The following is a 15,193-nucleotide window of genomic DNA, read 5'->3' on the forward strand; positions in this document are numbered from 1 at the left end:
CACCAGGCACATGATACTCATCAAGGAATTGTCAGAACCAAACGATGACTACGGGATCTGAATTGGTGGCCAGGGATGGACTCTCAAACTGAAGCACTCCTAAAAACTCGTGTCACTTGCCAAATGCATGATAAGACAGCAGTGACATGTACCTCTCCATTACAGCCTGTTCCTCTTCCTGAATCTGCATGGGAAGAAGTGGCGACTGACACTGTACGATCCTTTCATACTGCTCCAATTGACTGACGTTATGCCATCACTTTAATAGACTATTTCAGTAAATGGCCTGACGTAGTGTTTACATCGCAAATCTCTTCTGCTACAGTAATTAAGTTCCTCTCTTCAGTTTTTAGCAGGGAAGGTAACCCCAAAGAACTGGTTTCCGATAAAGGTAGTCAATTTACTTCCCCGGAGTTTGAAACCTTTCTAGCAGAGAGGAACATTTTACACAGAAGGTCATCCCTATATTACCCTCAAGCCAATGGGGAAATTGAACGGTTTAACAGAAGTGTGAAAGAGAGTTTGCAAACAGCTAAACTGGAAGGGCGATTGTGGATACCCTTCACTACTGATTTCTTGCAAGCATACCGGGCTACATGACATGCCACAATGCAAAGATCACCCGCAGAGTTACTGCATGGGAAACAGATGAATACTAAACTGAACATTGCTGGATTGTTAAAGGCATGACCTGATGCCCCAAACGAGGATGATGTGTTGAACAGAACCAAGCAAAGTATAAGGCTTTCACAGACAAGCAGCGGGATGCTAAGGAACCAAAGTTTGAGTGTGGTTCCTTCGTTAGAATACGAAAACCTGGAATTTTACACAAAGGGGACCATAAATTCACAGCTCCTCTTAAAATCATAGAGAAGAAGGGACCATACACCTATCGACTTTCTGATGGGCGGGTATGGAATGCTTCTTATCTTGCTCCTGCCTATGCACCAAGAGGAGATTATGCCAACACCCAGTCTGCATTGGATGACTTCTCCATAGAACCAACACAACAAAACATTGCACTGGAACCGGGGCTTGAGAGGTGGCCTGTCAGACCCACACGACCACCTGTCTGGACTAAAGACTATGTTATGTAGTATCTACAGTGTTTCCAGTGTAATATTTCTGCCAGTAGTATAGTGTCTTGTTTCCTATTTGTTCCTGTGGTTAGAACAACAATGTTTATTTTAATTGGGAGAATTTCTTAAGAGAGGAGGGAAAGTGGTGTTTAGATGTGCTTGTGATGATTAGAACTGGGAGCACTGGCTGTTGGGAGTCTGAAAGGACAGGAAACAGGAAGGAGGGGGGGAGGAGTTGAGGAGGCTGAGTGAGAGTTACAGAGGGTGCAGCAGCAGCTTGGTACAGACAGGGCCGGCTCTAGACCCCAGCACGCCAAGCGCGTGCTCGGGGCGGCGTGCCGCGGGAGGGCAGCAGGCGGCTCCGGTGGACCTCCCGCAGTCGTGCCTGCGGAGGGTCCGTTGGTCCCGCAGCTTCGGTGGAGCATCCCCAGGCACGTCTGCAGGAGGTCCACCGGAGCCGCGGGACCGGCGACCGCCAGAGCGCCCCCCGCGGCGTGCCGCCCTGCTTGGGGCGGCGCAATTCCTAGAGCCGCTCCTGGGTACAGAGGTTTCCACCGTAAAAATAAAGTCCTGTTGAAGTTGTTAGTAACTTGCCTGGTTGATACAACAAACACAGACACCATTGTAAGTGTATGTCACATGGACATTGACAGTGGTATTGCCCAGCATATTCATGAGGACTTTTAACCTCTGGTGAATGGTGGCAGAGTTCCCTGGAGACAGGGACTCCACTAGGGGACCAGGTTGTGGCCACCCAAAACTGATGCAACTTCACTTACTGGGGGTAACCAGTATAGTGGGTGGTGCTGACTGAAAAGGGGTCACACCCAAGGTGAGTGGATGCTTGGCAACATAGGGAAGGGCAGTAGTGGAAACACTGCTTTTCCTCTCCTAGGAGAGAATCCCATATTGGTACAGGAGTGACTCAAGTTCCTTGCCTTCACCCCACGTCTGTTTACTATATTAAACCAACAGATGATTTTGGCGGAACAGTATATTGTAATGGGGTAATATTCTCTCCCTTCTCTGGCTTTTGTATTTGTTCAGAAGATGTTGAGCTATTTATTTTCAAAGCAGGATGCAATGCTCCTATTCCACTGCAATACTTTTACTTCTCTTACACACACTGACTGGCGTATATTTAATTATTTTGTCTGATAGGCTTTGATCCATCTGAATGACTGTGAGCTCTGATTCTTTTGCTATAGAAAACTTTTGCCCATGTTGCAGTCTATCGCTGCACTTTCAAGATAGCCACACATTTCCATCTGCTTATCTAAAATTAATAAGCAGGGTGGCTCTTACACTTACCTTTTCCTTTCTTTAGGAAAGAAGGCAGGTGATATCAGCCCATTTAGTAAATAGCTTACTGTGCTTTATCAACATATCCAGCTGTTGCAGGCACTTGCAATTTTTCTATACAGCCTGGCCACGTGGAAATCAATGGGAGTTTTGACATTGACTTCAGTGGGGCCAGAATTTCACCCTACGTGGCTCAAATCAAGGACCCAACAAGTGGAGGCACCCAAAATTAGTGGCCACTTTTGCAAATTTAAATTTAACCCTTTAACTACAGATATTAATACTCCTTGACTGCTTTGCTTGGTTACAGAAAATTATTTTTTAGGCCTCCAGAAATTCTGGGTCAGTTCCTCAGCTGATATAAACCAGCTCCATAGTGCCACTAGATCTGGCCCTTGAAGGGTATGCTTATGTTCATTTAGGATAAAATGTGGTTTGCAGGGTGCTTATGTATAGGGCAGCATGCTGTGGCTCACCAGCCCAGGAACATTCTGGAGAAGGCCAGGGGGAGGGGGTTGAGCTCAGCATGTGGAATGGAGAACTATGAGCATGTGACAAACAAACCCATATATGGAAAGGTTAACTCTGATTGGTTAGAGGTTCATGTTATGTAACTTGTTATATAAGTGCCATGTGCTATAAAATAGCAAGGGGTGGGGCTCCTTGCTGGAGGGACTCTGCCTGATTTTTTGTACCAGGGGCTCTCCTTTTGTACATATTAAATAAAGCCTTGTTGAATCGCCTCACATCGAATCGAAGTCCCTTGATTCTACCCAGCATCAGACTCACTGGGAACCACAAAATCCCAACACCCTAAACATTTTCCTTCTCATATTTGTTGGAGGAATCTTCTGGGTTCCTCTCCCTGATGAAATCAACACATCATGCTGTGTTAGTGACAATGAACACAGCTTTTACAGTATTTCCCATTGTAAGTATAATGAACACCATGAGTACTGTGGTAAAGCCAACTTCCTTGAGCAGTAAATGTTTAAAATGACTCATCCTTTAAACATTTCTGCTTTTGCTACTGACACCATTTTAAAAGATGTAATTTTCTTTTCCTTAAATCAGTCATCTCTGTCTAAATATTAAAGTAGGTCTAAATATAGACTTTTTTATTCTATAAAAAGGCATATTTTGGGGCAATTCATTTTAAAATGTTGGTTTCAAACACTGGCGATGTGGTATTCTAGTCATTACATTTCCCCCCCGTCCTCCTTCCGTCCTCTCTGTTCTTACAATGAAATGAACAAATAGTGCTCATCTCCTGTCCCTAAAGGTCAATAGACTTTCTTCCCCTATCGCACTCTGCTGGATGTTTTGTGAATTTCCCAGAACTTCAGATATCGCTGTTTAAGCTCAATGAGCATGCGGAGGACTCGAGTCACAGTCACCTAACTCAGGGCCTGATTCTGTGAGATACTGATTGAAATCAATGGAAGTTAGGAGCCTAAACCCCTTTGAGGATCTGGGCCTATGTGAATGAGCCATCTAGCCTTCTGCAAGACACAAAGAATTAAACAAAAAGGACAGAACAGACGATGGTGTCTATTCCTCTAAAATTGCAAACAGAACCTATTGCCACAGTGACATTTGCTCATTGCACTGTTCTCCTAATCTCTGGTTGTCCTGGGCAAGGAGTTAGCCAGTCAGAACTGCTTATATCCTTAAGTGCAGATTTTCTAGCACATACTTTATGAATAAGCAGTATCCAACTAGTAGAGGTTTGTATTCATCTTTCTTTCCCCTTGCCCAGTGCTCAGCCAGCCAGCCTGTAATCTCGCTGGCTGATGCTGATTGCATTTGGTACCATTAAGCATTAACAGGTGGAAAGGAAGGGCATTTCTTGACAGTAAGTGACCAGCTGAAGTTGTTAAGGGGAAGCCTGGGTGTTTATCCTCTTCTCTCCGAGGTGCTACTTCGGGGGCATCTGGAGGTGATTTTGCAAACTCTGAGCCTCCTCTCACTTTACACTGGTGTAAATCAGGAGCAAGTTACTCCACTGAAGCTAATGGATTATATCAGTGTAAGACTGGTGACACTGAAAGCAGAATCAGGCCCAAAAGGTTGCAGCCCTCCTAGAGCAATGCAATCCTTCCATTTTTTACAAAGCCAGTTTAGGAGCAGCCACTCCCCAGAGCCAGCTGGTTCTTCTCATTAGCCCTTGCTTTGCTGTCTCTGTCTTTTTCTCCAGCTCAGCCTACTCTCCTCTTCCCTGTGCTCTGCTCCTTCCTCTCCCTCTGTGCCACTATTCTAGCTCCTTCCTTTTCTCTGGCTCCCCACTACTACTCCTTTTCTCTTGTCGTCTGGCTCCTTACTCCCCCTCCTCCTCCCTTTGCCTGCCTCTCTCCTGTCACTCAGGTCAGGCCCTCCACCAATGGGCTGCTCCTCCTATCCTCACAGCTCCTGAATTACCACTCCCTCTCTCACCTCCACCCACATGGCCAGCACCTCTCACCCACCTGCCAGCTGCTGCTAATTCTTCCCTCCCTCTGATCTTGGCCTCTGAACTTTCAGAAAGAAAACCAGGAACAAGGTGATCTGAAAGTAGGGAATAATTAACCTGTGACTCATCATCACTACTATAAACCCAATAGAACCTTCCTTCTCTGTGTGTTGCATGATGGGCAGCATAAATTGTTTTGCTTAGTCATTAGCAAGTGCTACAGTATCCAATGGGAAAACAGGACCTCAGTCTGAATGTTCTGTTACATTTATAATGTAACAGGTGACTGGTCGCATTCTAATGTCCTTTAGGTGTTGGGTTGCTGCTTTTAAATTACGTTTCTAGAATTCTGAATGTAGCGAATAATCTTGTGGTCATCATTGCTGATGATACAGGCAAGCTCAGAATAAAACCTGGCATTTATCTGGCAGACAAATCTGTGGGCTGAAATTGCTGCTTTACTGCATTGGGAGTGCAGATGGAAGGAAAGCACGCTGGGCTAAATTCAGCCCTTGTATAGTCACAGGAGGTAAACGGAGGTTGAGTTTGACCCAATGGGCCTGATTCTCTTCTTATTTTCGCAAGATTTACCTGAATCTAGCTCCACTGACTTCACTGACATTATTCCAGAGTTACCCCGATGTGGGACCCAAATCAGACATGTTATCTTCGCTTCTGATCACTTATGAACATAGATGTGATGTGTGGCTAGGGCTAGAGGGGGCTCAGCCACCCCAAATCTATCTTGGCCTGCCCAGCTCAGCAGGCAAAGGCCTGTGGCTGGTGGCCCCAGGGCCAGGAAGGGGACGAGACATTGTAGAGGAGGAGCCCTACCTGTCCAGGGACACGTGCATCATGTGACGTGGTGAGTGCCTGCGAATTCTGCATGTGGCGAGAGCCAACAGATGGGCATGGAGAGCAAGGCCCAGCCCTTTGGGACAGGAGCTACCACTGCAGGGTGAGTGCGGAGTGAGCTTGCCTTCCAACCCACCCTCTAGTCATCCCTTCCACACCAAGCTAGAATAGAGACTAGAACCTACATACACACCAGAGAGCAGGGCTTGACACACACACACACACACTCACATCCCACATCCCACCCCCGGAGAGCACAGTAGTTATTAAGTTTTGCTCATCCCTCCAAATAATATTTTTACCAGCTGTCTGTGCTTATGGATTATCCCCATGTCAAGAAACCCAGCCTTCTGGGCGATCTCTTTTCAAATGACATGTTAGTACTCATGGCCATAAAGCAGTTTCCTCTATATAAAATATGATTAATTGTTTGTTTGCTTGGTAGATACGGAACTAGTTTTGAGAACCAAATAATCAAAGGGAGAGATCTTTTTTCTATCTTCAGAATATAGCTAGGTGTAAGGTCAGAACATGCATAACTTTTGTGACTACTTACCGGAGCTCATCCTGGAATTCTGGGCAGGAACTGAACTTCCCATCCCATTGCTCCGAGTCGGGATCACAGCAATTCTAAAATCCACCAGAGAAACCATATGAGCGGCAAAAAGGGTAGATTAGATCTAGTCTAGTCTAGAGGTTCTTATGCCACACTCATTACTGTAGTGTCTGAGCGCTTTCCAGTACTGCATTATGCAAAATGCGACTAACATCTGCCACGTGATGTTGTTCTGGCACCCGCTTGCTAGAGGGAAAATTGTGCGCTGTGGGGTGTTTTGATTTGATTTTTTTTTAAACGAGAGAGGGAGACAGATGTTGCTCTGTATTTATGTTACAGAGGGCAGAGTCAAGGAAATGCACCTTGCAGTTAGAGCAGAAGGTGGTGAGGTTTGTGATGGCCCTTAGTTCTTGGGCGAGTTCATTCCACAGTCTCGGACTGGCCCCTGAGAAAGTACTGTCTCCTGCACAGGCTTTACTCTTATTACACAAGTTCCATTGTGCCAGAGGAGTGAAGCTATAAATCATGGTCTTCATCTCAGAGCAATAATTGATCTTTTAGATGCCCTGGGCTCAAGCCATTGAGGACCTTGAAGATAAGGACCAAGACTGGAACTTGACTGAATGTTCTATGGGAAGCCAGTGTACAGAGCGGAGGATAGGTCTGATGTGCTCGCAGTAACCCATGTTGCTGAATAGATGCGCTGGAGCATTCTGTATTAGCTGGTATTTCCTACATGCTGAAGGCTTCATGCCCTGGCATATTGCACTGATGTAATCTAGTCAAGAAGTGACAAAGGCATGAAGTAGAAAATGTCTACCAAATTTGAAGTGAGTGGGACAAGAGGGTCCTGACCTGTTACACTCTGAAATAGAGAGGTTCATCACAGAGATTGCTTCCAATTATTTTTTTTACCATTTTGTTGGGGGGGAACAACACCCCAGAGATAAAACCAGCATTAGTGGTCTCCCCTAGAAGTTGATATCCGTCCCCTAGATGACTCCCCAGTCAACTACAAAGTAAGAAGGTAACAACTCTAGATGAGGAAAGGGGAAGAAGGAGACATAAAGCTCTGTCAGATCCCTTACCCGTCTAAGCAGATAAATAATACGTAATACACACATTTTGTGTGAAATCTCTCTTCTGAAATGTCCGGATCTAAAAGTAATTACATGGCAGAGTGGAAAATGGCAGATGCACTTGAAATGTCATATAGGGATCTATACTGTTGCTTGGTGAGTACTTACTGTGACGGGTTGGATCACAGAGACCTCCTTGGGACTGCCACCTGATGTGCTGAGACTACCTCTGAACTGTTTTCCCTGCCAGCTTGAGACTTCAGTAATCTGTCTTGTTGAGCCAGACATGTTAGCCTGCTACAAACACAGACCCAGATCTGAACCACGTCCCCCAAAAGCTGCAGGCTTAATTGAAAATGGCTTAAGAAGTGCTCCTGTCACTCTCACCCAGATACCCAGTTCCCAATAGGGTCTAAACCTCAAATAAATCCATTTTACTCTGTATAAAGCTTATACAGGGTAAACTCATAAATTGTTCGCCCTCTATAACACTGATAGAGAGAGATGCGCAGCTGTTTGCTCCTCCAGGGATTAATTACTTGCTCTGGGTTAATTAATAAGCAAAAAGTGATTTTATTAAATATAAGAAGTAGGATTTAAGTGGCTCCAAGTAATAACAGACAGAACGAAGTAAGTTACCAAGCAAAATAAAATAAAACATGCAAGTCTAAGCCTAATAGAGTAGGAAAATAAATGCAAGTAAATCTCACCCTCGGAGATGTTCCAATAAGCTTATTTCATAAAATAGACTCCTTCCTAGTCTGGGTCCAGCAATCAGTCACACTCAGTGGTGAGCTGGAGCAGGTTCCCACAGGTTCTCAAGAACCGGTTGCTAATATTAGACCTCCGTGGAGAACCGGTTGTTAAAAGGCCAGGAGGTGGGCAAAGAACTCTGGTCCATGGGCCGGACCATCCTGTTGCTCCCAGGATTCCCAGCTGGGGAGGCTGAGGCTCCCCCAGCCCTTCCCCCGCTTCCCCCCAGCTGCAGTGTGGCCAGCTGCTGGCACCAGCTGGGCAGCTCAGCTGAGCTCCGGAGTCGTCCTGCTGCTGCTTTTTGAATGGCCCAGCAAGGTGTCGGGGGGGGGGGGCTGCTGCAAGCTCCAGGGCTGGCCAGAGGAGAGGGGAGGGGGCAAGTGGGGCAATTGACCCAGGCCCTGCAGGGGCCCCTGGCCCCACGAGGATCTCTCCCCCGGCCCCTCCCCCCCCCCTTAAATCAGAAATTTTTATAGGGAACCGGTTGTTAAGATTTTGGCAGCTCATCACTGGTCACACCCCCATAGTTACTGTCCTTTGTTCCAGTTTCTTTCAGACATCTCTTTGGGGTGGAGAGGCTATCTTTTAAGCCAGCGGAAGACAAAATGGAGGTGTTTCCAGGGCCTTATATAGTCTTTTTCTGGTGGGTGGAAGCCACTTTGTTCTCCTGTGTAAAATTCCCTGAACAAGATGGAGTTTGCAGTCACCTGGGCAAGTCACATGTCTATGAATGATTCAGCTTTTTGCAGGCCAACGCCATTGTTTACATGTTAGTTTGAACGTTCCCAGGAAAGCTCAGATGTGGATTGGTGTCTCCCAAAGTCCATTGTGAGTTAAGTGTTCCTTGACTGGGCACTTACTGAGACTAGCCCTTTCTCAAGAAGTTGACGAAATGCTTCACGGAGGCTACTTAGAATCAAACAAGTACATAGCCAATATTCATAACTTCAAATACAAAAATGATACACCCATACAGACAGCATAATCATAACCAGCAAACTACAACCTTCCCAGAGACACGCCACTTGGCCTCCTCTGTATAAGACCTGGTGCAACCATAGGACCCTGGTTGCAACAATGATCGGTACGGTCACAGTTTATGTCAATAACGTCACACTTACAGTTGGGTTCTTCTCAGAGTCCTGATCTAGTTCCACATTCTGAACAGCATTTGACAAAACGAATGGAGGGAATTTCGTTCCTCTGTAAATATTTGTATTTATGACTCAGCAGCTGACAAAATGAGCAGAGGGAATCTATACCCATACGAGTGGAGTGGCTGACAACAAGTGATTTATTTATCCACAGCCCAAGTATGGCACAATGCAAACAGCTCCACTCTTAATGTTCTTTTCCATTGTTCAGCTAAACCTCTCCAGCATTTCCTGGCATTAAATCATTCTTCCCTTTTATTTGTATTGAGTCAGCCATAACACCTCCCTGGACCAGTAAGGACTGCTGTGCTCTAGGTTAGGGCAGATGACTTGCCCTAAGGCGAAGCCATGCAGTGTTTGCATCACTACTCTCCATTGGGGGTTATGTGAGGGAGGCCGCTGTTAGCTGCTGCATTAGAGAAGGGCTAGTGGAGGCTGTCACGGCCTTGCCTTGACTTACCATAGAGTTAGCTCAGTTCTGTTTAACTCACCCTCCAAACTCACTGCTCTTAGCCCTGCCCCTCCTTCCTAGCTCTGTAATGCCTGATCCTGCACTTGTAGGTGCAGGAAATCCCTGGGAGGGAGCATTTATTCTGGCTGAATCCAGCTCCTATGCTCCATGGAACTCTCAACACTGAGGGCTTTCCCCTATGAATTTGCTGCAGTGACCCTTGGCTGGCCCCTTTGCTTTCCGAGTTGAGCAGTCCTGTGGTAAATAGCCCATTGGCTGGCCCACCCAGCCCCTTCCCCCCTTTATCCCTGTTTTACCCTTACTGTGGTGACCTGGAGCTGAGCTGGGCTGGGCCAGGGCCCCCCGGGTGGGGGGGGGGCAAGAGGGGCAATTTGCCCCAGGCCCCAAGCCCCACAGGGGCCCCCACCAGAGTTTTTCAGGGCCCCTGGAGCAGGGTCCTTCACTCGATCGGGGGGGCCCGGAAAACTCTTGCGGGGACGGGCACAGGAGCTTCTTCTGCTCCCGGTCTTCGCCGGCGGGGGGTTCTTCCGCTCTGGGGCGGAAGGACCCCCGCCTGGCGAATTACCACCGAAGACGGAGTGGGACCCGCCGCCGAACTGCAGCCCGGTCTTCGGCAGTAATTCGGTGGCGGGGGGCCCTTCCATTCCGGGACCCGCCGCCGAAGTGCCCCGAAGACCCGCGGCGTGGGCCCCCCTCAGCCGAATTACCGCCGGAGACCCAGCTGCACTTCGGCGGCGGGTCCCGTTTCGGCGGTAATTCGGCGGTGGGGGGGGCCCCGCCGCGGGTCTTCGGGGCACTTCGGCGGCGGGTCCCGGAACGGAAGGGCCCCCAGCTGCTGAAGACCCCGGGCCCCCGGAATCCTCTGGGCGGCCCTGGGCTGGGCTGTGGTCTCACTGGGTCATCACGATGTCTGGGCCTATCCCTGTCCCTCTGACCCTGTATTTTCCCTTTCTCCTTCCCTGCCAGCACCTCGGGGTCTTGTGGACACATTCCCCTCTGCTAGCGCGGCAGCCTCTTGGAGGGGTTCACACAGAGGCCTTCACAGCGCCCCTCTGAAGATGTTTTAAGGGTTGTGTGTCCCTCACTTCCCCATGATGTCAGCCTACATCAGCTCCACTCATTGATTAAAACAATTGCTCCTTTGTGCCTTTAGCTTCACCAGCTCCTTCTGGATGCAGCCATTGGACTGGCCAGTGCCATTTCATCTCTGGCTGCAGAGGCTGCAGCTCTACTCACTGTAGCAACGTCCCTGTGTCACCAGCAATGATGACTAAATATAAAAACACCTCACGCTAGAACCCAACAAATTTTATTGCAAATTGTTAGCATAAAATCCCAAACCAAGCCAATTATCCTGCAAAATGTGGAGTCCTCAGGAGACTAAACTGTCCTTAGCCACAGCCAGAAAACTGGCAGGGCCAAGGTGCCACCAGAGCCTGAGGAACCTGTCGTGAGAGCAGGGGCGGCTCTAGAGCCCAGCGGGGCAAGCACCCGCCTGGGGCGGCCCTTTCCCGGGGGGGCGGCAGGCTGGGCCGGTGGACCTGCCGCAGTCATGCCTGCGGGAGGTCCACCGGAGCCCCGGGACGACCGGACCTGCCGCAGGCATGACTGCGGACGGTTCGCGGGTCCCGCGGCTCGGCTGGACCTCCCGCAGGCATGACTGCGGCAGCTCAACCGGAGCCGCCGGACCAGCGAACCGTCCGCAGCTGCGGGAGGTCCAGCTGAGCCGCGCGACCAGCGGACCCTCCGCAGTCATGCCCGCGGCAGGTCCGCTGCTCCCGCGGCTCGGGGGCGCCTCCCGGGCATGATTGCTTGGGGCGGCCAAATTTGTAGAGCCACCCCTGCGTGAGAGGAAGCTGGTGTTTGTGCGATAGACCCAGGTGATCCTAGCAGATGAACCCACTTGATGCTGAAAAGGAAAGTGAAAAACCTACAAGGTTTGTGAAAATCTGACCTGGAGGAAAAGTCCTTCAGACCCCAAATCTGGCCATCAGTTTAATGCTGAGCCTGTGAACAAAGATCACACAGCTAATCCACATCTGGGCTCAGAAGATTTGTAGTTATTGTCTCAGACCATTGGTCCATTTGGGCTTGTGTCCTGCCTCCAGCTGTGACTAGGATCTGATGCTTCAGAGGAAAGAGGAAAAAAACCCAGATAGTTCATTCAGCCAGTTGTGAATTGGGAGGGGGGGGAATCCTTCCTGACCCCAGCAGAAAATCAGCTGAAGCTCTGAAGCATGAAACTGGATTCCCCTAATTATCTTACCAATGTGGATACAAATGTGAACACTGTGTGGAGAAAAATAAGGTGTGGACATGGGGGATAGAGGAAGGAGAGGGATGGGGGAAGATTGTATTGTCTCTGGGGAATGTTTGTGGGTTTGTCCTATTTACTCTGCGCATTTGTAAGGGCAGAGAAGTAGGTTATCCAAGTTCTGTGAACTGCAATGCCGGTAAAAATACTGTATCTAGCTCTGAAAATATGCATTGTATTTGTACTTTAGAGAACCCAGATAAATCAAGTCCCTGCCACAAAACACTCACAATACCAAATAGCACAAGATAAACACTCTGACTTCCTGCTTCTCTGTGAGCTGTGGATGCCAGGCAGGCTTTTCAAACTGCTCTGAGAGGCTTTGGGACCTTTGCTAATGGTTTTTTGCAGCAGCACTCTGCCTTCCCTCCCCTTCTGTCTCTCTGTAGGTTGGCGACGCTTGCGTGTTGCGAGACCTATGGAGAGAAGTTGCATTATTACTGGAGCCCTGCTCTGTTCCCTGTGATTGTGCAACTACAACCTTGACTGTAGAATGTGACTGTGATGTGCTCCCCCCGGGGTGCTACCTGGAACTGGGGGTACCACTAAGCTCTCTGATCCGCCAGCCTGGACTCCTTCTCATACTATGCTGCTGTGACAAGCTGCAAAGCCCTCCAAGCTTGCACTTTCACCAGCATTCACACAGGTAGGGGGACACCCAGCTGCAGTTACATGCTGGCTCTAACCACCAGCCTAGGACCCCAGAGCAGTACCACCCTGCCCTGGTCAAATCTGGCCAGTATATGGGTTTAACACCTGGTCTGCATCTCCCTCAGTGTGAAGATGACCATGCACACTTGTGGTAACCAAGCTAAGATTTTCCCCAGACATGCTCACTGGTTTGGATTAAAACATAAAATAAATGTATTAACTACAAAAGGATAGATTAGGTGATTATAAGTGATAGCAAACAGATCAAGGCAGATTACTTAGTAAATAAACAAAACCACAAACTGAGCCTAACATACTAGATAGGTAGGATGTGAATTAGCAAATTCTCACCCTGAGTGCTAAATAGGCTGGCAGATTCTTAAGGCACAAGCTGCCTTGGCTTTTCAGCTTGGGTTTCCCTCTAGCCTGGGAACATCACTTCCCCCCGTTCAGTCTTTGTTCCTCTGGTGTTTCCAGGTATGTTGTTATAGGGAGAGTGAGGTCCTCCCATGATGTCATTTCCCTGCCTTTTATATACAGTTCCCATTGTGTAGTGCTATCTCTGAGAGGTTTCTATTGTACACAGTTCCTAGGGTAATCCTTGTGCTTGTGTGCATTTCCTTAGTGAGCCATTAACATTGTTTGGCCTTTTTACTGTTGTACCTGAAAGGCTGCTTCTGGGTGTTTTCAGCCTCACATGTTTCAGTAACACATATGTAGCCAAACTTCATAGATGAATAGCACATACAATCCAACGAGATTTTTTGCCTTCCTCTGAAGTGTGGGGCACAGGTCACTTGCTGGTGGATTCTCTGCACCTTGAAGTCTTTAAACTATGATTTGAAGACTTCAATAGCTCAGACATAGGTGAGGAGTTTGATACAGGAGTGGGTGGATGAGATTCTATGGCCTGCGTTGTGCAGGAAGTCAAGACTACTTGATCATAATGGTCCCTTCTGACCTTAAAGTCTGTGATTCTATGATTACTGTCTAGCAGATCAAGACTTTTAGAATGATACCTCACAAGGCATACTTTGTACAAAACATATCCTAATTACATGACAGTGGTGAATATTGGGGTGCCAGGGTGTCACAGTGACATTTGGCCTAAATTGCACCAAGTTTAGTAGTGCTACTGCGGAGGGCCTGTGTCACCTTTGTACAGTAGCCAGGGGTCCAACGTTGCATTTTCTGCCTGTGCCCTGTAGCTGGCCATTGCTTTCCAGCTTTCCCCACAAGGGAGTTAGTGGGATTATGGTGCTTACTCCCTGCACTGTTCCAGGGAGCTAGGCAGCAGGAGGCACAGAGGAAGTCCAACCTGCAACCAGGGAATGAGGAATGGGGGGTAGGCTGTGAAAGAAGAATGCCTGGACAACAGTGACACAGCCAAGACAAAGGGACCAGAGAGATAAGCCGCAGAATCCCTCTCCCTTTCTGAGCCAGGCCACTTGGAAACTATAGCAATAGCCGGATCCAGGACAAGTGGACTAGTGCCCCTGGAGAACATGGCAGGAGACAGATGCAGGGATGGTTCTGGGCCCCTGGAGGTCATGGGGATCCTGTTCATTACTGAAGATATTCATGAATGAAGTTTACACCCAGGAGTATTTTTTGACCCTGGCCCTGAAAATACTCATGGACCAAAGGTCCCTCAGTGTATATTTCTTGCAGTGATTATTTCTGACACTGGATTCCTTTGCTCTGTTCTCCTGGCCGCCAAGCTCCTCTCCCTGACTTCACAGGCCTTGTCTGGTGCCTCCCTTGCTGGTTTATTCCAATTGTTCTCAGTATTAGTACATTTTCCCCATGTCTCAGCTAAGTGTTTGTCTCATTAGCTTCAAGACATTGCTCCTGATTCTGCCACCATGCAAGGCTGTGAGAAATCCCTGTTCTCAATTATACTGTTCCCTGGAAGACACTTACAAGCAACGTCCTGTCCCCTCACACCCTTAGGACCCAATCCAAAATGCACCAGAGTCAACAGAAACACTTCCATTGACCTCAGTGAGCTTTGGATCAGACCCTTAGTTCCCAAACTAGTCTCATTTTCTCCTAAGCAGCATCATTTCAGCCAGCATAGGCTGAAGGGGGCCTGGAGCAAATTCCTGGATCTAAAGACCCCCAAGCTCTGTGGAGGTTTGGAATCTGAGCCAGGATCTGGCTTGGAATATCAGAGCTCTTCCTCCCCGCAACCCATCCCCTGTAACAGATCAAACCCAAACCTGAGATCCAGACACTGGGGCCTTTGAAATCTAGATCTGAATTTAGCACCTCAGCCCTGTCTCTATTTATTTTATTACAGATACGTCAGTCAGTGACAGCTCGGGGAGACCTGGGAGCTTCCTCTTTCTGCCTTACACAAACAGGCGGAAGGAGTGAGCACAGAACAGTTAATAGGCAGCAGGTTTAAAACAAATACAAGGAAGTTCTTCTTCACGCAGCGCACAGTCAACCTGTGGAACTCCTTACCTGAGGAGGTTGTGAAGGCTAGGACTATAACAGCGTTTAAAAGAGAACTGGATAAATTCA

General features: G+C 48.2%; 1 protein-coding gene and 1 long non-coding RNA gene across 6 annotated transcripts in view; one reads left to right on the plus strand and one right to left on the minus strand.

The window, feature by feature from the left end:
* LOC120383868 overlaps positions 1–15,193 on the minus strand; it is a 36,438-nt gene that overhangs the window by 20,690 nt on the left and 555 nt on the right. For 4 of the 5 annotated variants that reach the window (XR_005588561.1, XR_005588557.1, XR_005588556.1 and 1 more), the window contains exons 2-3: positions 12,244–12,429; positions 6,242–6,315 (exon numbers count right to left, since the gene is read on the minus strand). This is a non-coding gene — a long non-coding RNA (uncharacterized LOC120383868). Of the gene's footprint in view, positions 1–4,910; positions 4,926–6,241; positions 6,316–12,243; positions 12,430–15,193 lie in introns of those variants that run through there. The other variant, XR_005588559.1, reaches the window with a different exon arrangement.
* Positions 1–15,193, plus strand: part of LOC120383866 (phospholipase A2-like) — a 34,765-nt gene that overhangs the window by 8,329 nt on the left and 11,243 nt on the right. The window lies entirely within an intron of this gene.

Source organism: Mauremys reevesii, linkage group 1 (genome assembly GCF_016161935.1).
Source record: "Mauremys reevesii isolate NIE-2019 linkage group 1, ASM1616193v1, whole genome shotgun sequence".
Classification (NCBI taxonomy): Eukaryota; Metazoa; Chordata; order Testudines; family Geoemydidae; genus Mauremys; species Mauremys reevesii.